Here is a 9,541-nt window from a genome sequence, read left to right as displayed (position 1 = left end):
ACCGTTCATATTCTTGCAACTACAGCAGCCGTGGTGGGTCAAACTATGATGGCAAACGTTTCATTTGACCAGTAAAAATGAACATCTAACACCAACAATGCCTTCAGAAAGTATTCACACTCATGTTTTTTTCCCACATTTTGTTGTGTTATAGCCTGAATTTAAAATTGATTACGTTTATATTTTTTGTCACTGACCTACACACATTAACCAATGACGTCCAAGTGAAATTCTGTTTTTCCTAAATTTTACAAGTTAATTAAAAATGAAAAGCTGAAATTTCTTGAGTCAATAAGTATTAAACCCCTTTGCTATGGCAAGCCAAAATATGTTCTGAAGAAAAAAAAATGCTTAACAAGTCACATAATAAATTGCATGTACTCACTTGTGCAATAATATTGTTTAATATTATTTTTCAAAATACTATCTCATCTCTGTACCCCACACATACAATTATCTGAAAGGTCCCTCAGTCGAGCAGTGAATTTCAAACACAGATTCTACCGCAAAGACATGGCAGGTTTTGTAATACTGGGCAAAGAAGGGCACCTATTGTTAGATGGATAAAAAGAAAGAAGCAGACTTTGAATATCCATTTGAGCATGGTGAAGATATTAATTACACTTTGGATGGTGTATCAATACACCCAGTCACTACAAAGATACAGGTGTCCTTTCTAACTCAGTTGCCAGAGAGGAAGGAAACCGCTCAGGGATTTCACCATGACGCCAATGGTGACTTGGATGGATAAACAACATTGTAATTACTCCACAATACTAAACTAATTGACAAAATGAAAAGAACGAAGCCTGTACAGAATGAAAATATTCCAAAACATGCATCCTGGCACCAAAGTAACTGTAAAATATGTGGTAAAATAACTACATTTTTGTTCTGGACACAAAGTGTTATGTTTGGGGCAAATACAACACATTACTGAGTACCTCTCTCCATATTTTAAAGTATAGTGGTGTCTGCCTCATATTATGGGTATGCTTGTAATCATTAAGCATGGGGGAGTTTTTCAGGATAAAAAAATAAACGTAATGGAGCTAAGTGTAACGGATGTGAAATGACTAGCTAGTTAGCGGTGGTGAGCGCTAATAGCCATTCAATCGGTGACGTCACTTGCTCTGAGACCTTGAAGTAGTGGTTCCCCTTGCTCTGCAAGGGCCGCGGCTTTTGTGGAGCGATGGGTAGCGATGCTTCGTGGGTGACTGTTGTTGATGTGTGCAGAGGGTCCCTGGTTCGCGCCCGGGTCAGGACGAGGGGACGGACTAAAGTAATACTGTTACATTGATGCTGTTGACCCGGATTACTGGTTGCTGCGGAAAAGGAGGAGGTCGAAAGGGGGGTGAGTGTAACGGATGTGAAATGGCTATCTAGTTAGCGGTGGTGCGCGCTAATAGCCTTTCAATCGGTGACGTCACTTGCTCTGAGACCTTGAAGTAGTGGTTCCCCTTGCTCTGCAAGGGCCGCGGCCTTTGTGGAGCGATGGGTAACGATGCTTCGTGGGTGACTGTTGTTGATATGTTGATGTGTGCAGAGGGTCCCTGGTTCGCGCGAGGGACGGACTAAAGTTAAACTGTTACATAAGCACAGGCAAAATCCTAGAGGAGAATCTTTTTTCCTCCAGACAGCCTGAGATGAATTCACCTTTCAGCAGGATAATAACCTAAAACACAAGGCCAAATCTGAACTGGAGTTGCTCACCAAGAAGACAGTGAATGTTCCTGGGTGGCTGAGTTAAAGTTTTGACTTAAATCTACAGTGCCTTGCAAAAGTATTCATCCCCCTTGGCATTTTTCCTATTTTGTTGCATTACAATCTGTAATGGACATACACAAAATAGTCAAAATTGGTGAAGTGAAATGAAAAAAAATCATTGTTTTAAAAAATTATAAAAAATAAAACGGAAAAGTGGTGCGTGCATGTGTATTCACCCCCTTTGCTATGACGCCCCTAAATAAGATCTGGTGCAACCAATTACCTTCAGAAGTCACACAATTAGTTAATTATGGCTGCAATCCCGCTACAGGGATGATATGACAACAGCCAGTGAAAGTGCAGGGCGCCAAATTCAAACAACAGAAATCTCATAATTAAAATTCCTCAGACATACATGTGTCTTATATCATTTTAAAGGTAATCTTGTTGTTAATCCCACCAAAGTGTCTGATTTTAAATATGCTTTTCAGCGAAAGCACTACAAACGATTATGTTAGGTCACCACCAAACCACAATAAGCACAGCCATTTTTCCAGCGAAAGATAGCTTTCACAAAAAGCAGAAATAGAGATAAAATGAATCACTAACCTTTGATTATCTTCATCAGATGACACTCATAGGACTTCATGTTACACAATACATGCATGTTTTGTTTGATAAAGTTCATATTTATATAAAAAAATCTGAGTTTACATTGGCGCGTTACATTCACTAGTTCCAAAAACATCAAGTGATTTTGCATAGCCACATCGTTTCAACAGAAATACTCATCATAAATGTAGATAATAATACAAGTTATACACATGGAATTATAGATATACCTCTCCTTAATGCAACCGCTGTTTCAGATTTTTAAAAGACTTTACGTAAAAAGCACACCATGCAATAATCTGAGACGGCGCTCAGATTTAACAACATTTCTCAGCCATGTTGGAGTCAACAGAAATACGAAATTACATCATAAATATTCCCTTACCTTTGATTATCTTCATCAGAATGCAGTGCCAGGAATCCTTGTTCCACAATAAATCGTTGTTTTGTTCGATAATGTCCATTACTTATGTCCAATTAGCTAATTTTGCTAGCATGTGTAGTACATGTGTCCAAACGCTCGCGCAGATGCAGGCAAACGTCTGACGAAAACTTCAAAAAGTTATATTACAAGTCGAATAAACTGGTAAAACTTAGTAGAGAATCAATCTTCAGGATGTTGTTATCATATATATCCAATAACGTTCCAACAGGAGCATTCTTTTCAGTCTCTATAAGTAATGGAACGCATGACGATATCATGAGGAAAGTGCGTGACCAAGAACTGGCACTCTGCCAGACCACTGACTCAAACACCTCCCATCCGGTCCCACAACACAGCATAAGCTTCATTCCACGTTCTACTGACTGTTGACATCTAGTGGAAGGCGTAGGAAGTGCAAACAGATCCATATATTACAGGAAATTGAATAGGCGATGACTTTGACATCGACCACTCAGAATTCTCACTTCCTGTTTGGATTTTTTCAGGTTTTTGCCTGCCATATGAGTTCTGTTATACTCACAGACATAATTCAAACATATCCAATACTAATAATAATATGCATATATTAGTAACTGGGACTGAGGAGCAGGCCGTTTACTCTGGGCACCTTTCATCCAAGCTACTCAATACTGCCCCTGCAGCCATAAAAAGTTAAATAAAGTCCACCTGTGTGCAATCTAAGTGTCACATGATCTGTCACATAATCTCAGTATATATACACCTGTTCTGAAAGGCCCCAGAGTCTGCAACACCACTAAGCAAGTGGCACCACCAAGCAAGTGGCACCATGAAGACCAAGGAGCTCTCCAAACAGGTCAGGGACAGAATTGTGCAGAAGTACAGATCAGGGTTGGTTATACAAAAAATATACAAAACTTTGAACATCCCACAGAGCACCATTAAATCCATTATAAGAAATGGAAAGAATATGGCACCACAACAAACCTGCCAAGAGAAGGCCGCCCACCAAAACTCACAGACCAGGCAAGGAGGGCATTAATCAGAGAGGCAACAAAGAGACCAAAGATAACCCTGAAGGAGCTGCAAAGCAGCGTCTGAGATCCCAAAAGATTGGAAAGCTGCCGGGCCGTCCCCCTTTTCAAAGGGGGAGACACTCTAGACCCAAACTGTTACAGACCTATATCTATCCTACCTTGCCTTTCAAAAGTCTTCGAAAGCCAAGTTAACAAACAGATCACCGACCATTTAGAATCCCACTGTACCTTCTCCGCTATGCAATCTGGTTTCCGAGCTGGTCACGGGTGCACCTCAGCCACGCTTAAGGTCCTAAACGATATCATAACCGCCATCGATAAAAGACAATACTGTGCAGCCGTTTTCATCAACCTGGCCAAGGCTTTCGACTCTGTCAATCACCGCATTCTTATCGGCAGACTCAACAGCCTTGGTTTCTCAAATGACTGCCTCGCCTGGTTCACCAACTACTTCGCAGACAGAGTTCAGTGTGTCAAATCGGAGGACCTGTTGTCCGGACCTCTGGCAGTCTCTATGGGGGTACCACAGGGTTCAATTCTCGGGCCAACTCTTTCTCTGTATATATCAACGATGTCGCTCTTGCTGCGGGTGATTCCCTGATCCACCTCTACGCAGACGACACCATTCGGTATACATCTGACCCTTCTTTGGACACTGTGTTAACTAACCTCCAAACGAGCTTCAATGCGATACAACACTCCTTCCGTGACCACCAATTGCTCTTAAACGCTAGTAAAACCAAATGCATGCTTTTCAACCGTTCGCTGCCCGCACCCGCCCGCCCGACTAGCATCACTACTCTGGACAGTTCTGACCTAGAATACGTGGACAACTACAAATACCTATGTGTCTGGCTAGACTGTAAACTCTCCTTCCAGACATATATCAAACATCTCCAATCCAAAATCAAATCTAGAATCTGCTTTCTATTTCGCAACAAGGCCTCCTTCACTCACGCCGCCAAACTTACCCTAGTAAAACTGACTATCCTACCGATCCTCGACTTCGGCAATGTCATCTACAAAATTGCTTACAATACTCTACTCAGCATATACACCTGTTGTAGTCTATCACAGTGCCATCCGTTTTGATACCAAAGCGCCTTATACCACCCACCACTGCGACCTGTATGCTCTAGTATGCTGGCCCTCGCTACATATTCGTCGCCAGACCCACTGGCTCCAGGTCATCTATAAGTCTATGCTAGGTAATGCTCTGCCTTATCTCAGCTCACTGGTCACGATAACAACACCCACCCGTAGCACGAGCTCCAGCAGGTATATCTCACTGGTCATGCCCAAAGCCAACACCTCCTTTGGCCGCCTTTCCTTCCAGTTCTCTGCTGCCAGTAACTGGAACGAATTGCAAAACCTGAAGCTGGAGACTTACATTTCCCTCACTAACTTTAAACATCAGCTATCTGAGCAGCTAACCGATCGCTGCAGCTGTACATAGTCTATCTGTAAATAGCCAACCCAATCTACCTACCTCATTCCCATATTGTTTTAATTTTCTTTGCTGCTCTTTTGCACACCAGTATCACTACTTACACATCATTATCTGCTCATCATCATCTGCTCATCTATCAATTCAGTGTTAATCTGCTACATTGTAATTACTTTTCTACTATGGCCTATTTATTGCCTTACCTCCTCATGCCATTTGCACACACTGTAAATAGACTTTCTTTTTTTTCTATTGCGTTATGGACTGTACGGTTGTTTATTCCATGTGTAACTCTGTGTTGTTGTTTCTGTCGCACTGCTTTGCTTTATCTTGGCCAGGTCGCAGTTGTAAATGAAAACGTGTTCTCAACTAGCTTACCTGGTTAAATAAAGGTGAAATAAAGGAATTAAAATAAAAAACATTTCAAATGTAATATTATGGCTATATACAGTGTTGTAATGATGTTCAAATAGTTACATCCATTTATATAACTTCACTACAACGTTACCTCAAGAAAAACATTTATTTAGCTCGACTTCTTTCCGGCACAGACATAGCAAAGCAATTGCTGAATTTGTCTTGAGCAGACAGATCTAAATACTTAACTTTCATAGCTCTACAATAAAAAATGTGACCTACACACTTCCTTAAACCTAAAATAAGTAAAGAAGTAATTTTGTGTGGAAGTCAAACATTTGTTTTCTGTCGGAGTCAGACACTTTGCATATTCTCAGAATGACAAAATGTAGCACTTTACATAGCCCTTCTCCCCTTGTCTATAGAAGGGAAGCCCATTACTACATTAATAAAATATTGTCCTCTTGCTAGATTGATGACTAAAATCATAGCGAAACAGTGCAAAATGTCTGTCAGCTCAACTGGTTATTAACTAATTGACACATTCCTACCTATGGCAACCCCTTATCGGTTTCCGGGTCACGTGGGAGAGAAGGACGGAGGATTCAAGGAGAGTACGGACTTTTGACCAATTGAGAATCTCCCCCTTTCGGATTGAGCTCCCCCAGGGTTGGGGGGGTCAAGGGTCAGTTTTCCCACTCTCTCTCCCTTTTGAGTGAATTTGGAGTCATCAGGGGGTGTACTCATTAGTGGCATACCATAGCAAATACCATTTTGCACCATAGCAAACCGTTTACTCTAAACACTCTGCAACGTGATGTAAAAGCTAGTAGAAAGAGGAGGAAGGGAAGCACTAATAAGGTACAAAATAGTACATTTTGGTAGACAGAAGGTGCTCTTTGGTAAAAGGGGTAAATTGGTCATCAAAAAGAAAGGAGGACCAAGGCACTCTTCATATAATTAATTAAAAGGCCTTTATTTGTATGGCATGTTCAATAGAAACAAAGTTTTAAAAATCCAACGCGTTTCGGCTGCATGGCCTTCATCAGAGAGTACAAAGAAATAATACAATGTCCTCTTTTGAACAGCTTTTCCAATTAGCCCTAATTTGAAGAGGGAGTGGTTACAAAATTGATTGGACACACCTAGTCAGCAATACTATACACATTAAAAAGTGAAATACTGTCGCTATGTTATCATAAAAATACAACTCCAAGCTAGAAGTATCAGAACACTTAGAAAGGTAGTTCTAACCTTAAATATGACTGGGAGAAGTGTCAAGAATAAGAAAGCAATATATTCCATAGTACACTAGAACACAGCAAAACATGAACAACAACAGTCTAAACATAGCTGAGGGCAATTGAGCAAAATGTCCACTAGATGACAGCAAATGGACCTATCACGACCCTACAGGAAGGGTGAGAAATTCATATCTTCATTTAAACCAGGGTACTTAGTGGCCTGTAGTTTGTAAATCCATTTCTTCATTTAAACCAGGGTACTTAGTGGCCGGTAGTTTGTAAATCCATATCTTCATTTAAACCAGGGTACTTAGTGGCCTGTAGTTTGTAAATCCGTATCTTCATTTAAACTAGGGTACTTAGTGGCCTGTAGTTTGTCAATCCATATCTTCATTTAAATCAGGGTACTTAGTGGCCTGTAGTTTGTAAATCCCAAAACTTTCCCTTTGGTTTAACTGTTTAAGACGGTCCCCTTTTCTAATAGAGGCCGGAACATGATCAATACCCATAGCTTGTAGGGAGGCAGGGTTGCCATGGTGTAAGGACTTGTAGTGCCTTGCCATGGGGTAGTCTTCATTGCCTACCCATATGGCGTACTTGTGTTCTGCTAAGCGGTCTTGAAGGCGTCTCTTTGTCCGCCCAATGTAGAACACCTTGCACTGTGGACATTCCAATCTATAGATGACATGAGTGGTTTTGCAGTTAATGAAATGCTTGACGTAATACTCCATTTTGGAAGCTGTGTCAACAAAAAACTTTTTCTGTGCAATATTTCTGCAATGGTTGCACTGGTTACATTTAAAAGAGCCCTTCGGTTTGTGGTAAAGACAAGTTTTTTTTGAGAGTCACCCGGAAGATAACTGTGGACTAATTTGTCATTTAGGGAAGGACATCTCTTAAAGCTTATGACTGGTGGCTCAGGAAAGACTTGGCGTAGTAGCGTATCACTTTGGATGATTCCCCAATTATTTTTAATGACTCTTTTAATGTTCTCTGCTTGAGTGCTGTATTTGTAACAAAATACACTCTCTCTGATGTATCACGAGGCACTCCCCTTCGCAACAAGTTCTCTCTGTCAAGTAATCCAGCCCTTATACCTGCATCTTTCAGGACCTGAACGCTGTAGCCCCGATTCAAGAAGCGATTCTCCAATTCAGCAGATCTGACACTGTAGTTTCCTGATCGCAAATTCTGCGGACTCTTTGGAATTGGCCATATGGAATATTCTCTTTTAGCCTTTTGGGGTGAAAGCTGTCTGCCCTCAGAATGGTATTCCCATCTGTAGGCTTCCTAAAGATTGATGTGTGCAAACAACCTTTGTCATTTTTACTGATGTCGAGGTCCAAAAAAATGAATGTTATCCTTGCTGTATTCCATAGTTAGTTTGATGTTAGGGTTAATGCTGTTAAGGTATTGGTGGAAGGAAATAAGTTCATCTTCGGTGCCGGACCAAAACAGGCAAACATCATCAATATAGCGTCCCCACCATATAATCCGGTCAAAGAAATGGTTATTAGAAGGATCCAAAATGAAGTCATTTTCCCATTTACCCAAGTACAAACCAGGGTAGGAAAGGCTGTAGCAAGCTCCCATGGCACATCCTTTGACCTGTTTAAAAATACGGTCCTGAAAGATAAAGATGTTATGATCAAGAGTCCATTCAGTCAGTGAGACAATGAATTCTGTAGGAGGCATCTCAGTTTCAGGTCGGGTACTCAAGAAATGGTGCATAGCTGCCAAACCTTGTTCATGTTCAATGGTGGTGTATAGAGACTCCACATCCATTGTGACTAAAAAGGAAGCTGTACCTATATTGTTCAATTCCTTAATTTTGTTCAACACATCTGTGGTATCTTGAAGATAGGCTGGGAGTGACGTCAGAAAAGGCTTAATAAAGTAATCAATGTACTTAGAGATGGGTTCTGTCAGACTTTCATTACCACTAATGACTTGTCTGCCTGGGGGATTTTTAAGATTTTTGTGGACTTTTGGAAGAAGGTAAAAACATGGTGAAGCCCCAAAATTGCCCTCCCTGGAAACCTGTGTTTCAGACATAAGGAAGTGGATGGCGGCAAATTTTCAAAAACTCGGACAAAACAGAGATGCTTGTTCTAGGTCCCAAGAAACAAAGAGATCTTCTGTTGAATCTGACAAATAATCTTGATGGTTCTACAGTCGTCTCAAATAAAACTGTGAAGGACCTCGGCGTTACTCTGGACCCTGATCTCTCTTTTGACGAACATATCAAGACTGTTTCAAGGACAGCTTTTTTCCATCTATGTAGCATTGCAAAAATCTGAAACTTTCTGTCCAAAAATGATGCAGAAAAAATGCTTTCGTCACTTCTAGGTTAGACTACTGCAACTTTCCGGCTACCCGGATAAAGCACTAAATAACTTCAGTTAGTGCTAAACATGGCTGCTAGAACAGTGGTTCTTAACCTTGTTGGAGGTACTGAACCCCACCAGTTTCATATGTGCATTCACCGAACCCTTCTTAATTGGAAAAATAAAATATGATTTTTTCAAATTCAAAACATAGGTATATATTTTACTGGTGCACAAAATGAACCGTGCATCAACATCAACACCGTGTGTTCAAAGAACAAAATCATCAAAACATGATTTTCACACAAAAACAAAAACATAATAATGAATATTTACTGCAAATCAGTGTGACTTCTGCTGTTGCCTTTCAGAGACCAGTTCAGAAATGCGCGGCTTCACCTTGGCAA

Source organism: Salvelinus namaycush, chromosome 1 (genome assembly GCF_016432855.1).
Source record: "Salvelinus namaycush isolate Seneca chromosome 1, SaNama_1.0, whole genome shotgun sequence".
In the NCBI taxonomy this organism is placed as follows: Eukaryota; Metazoa; Chordata; class Actinopteri; order Salmoniformes; family Salmonidae; genus Salvelinus; species Salvelinus namaycush.
The sequence above is the reverse complement of the archived record's forward strand: the minus strand, read 5'-3'. Positions refer to the sequence as shown.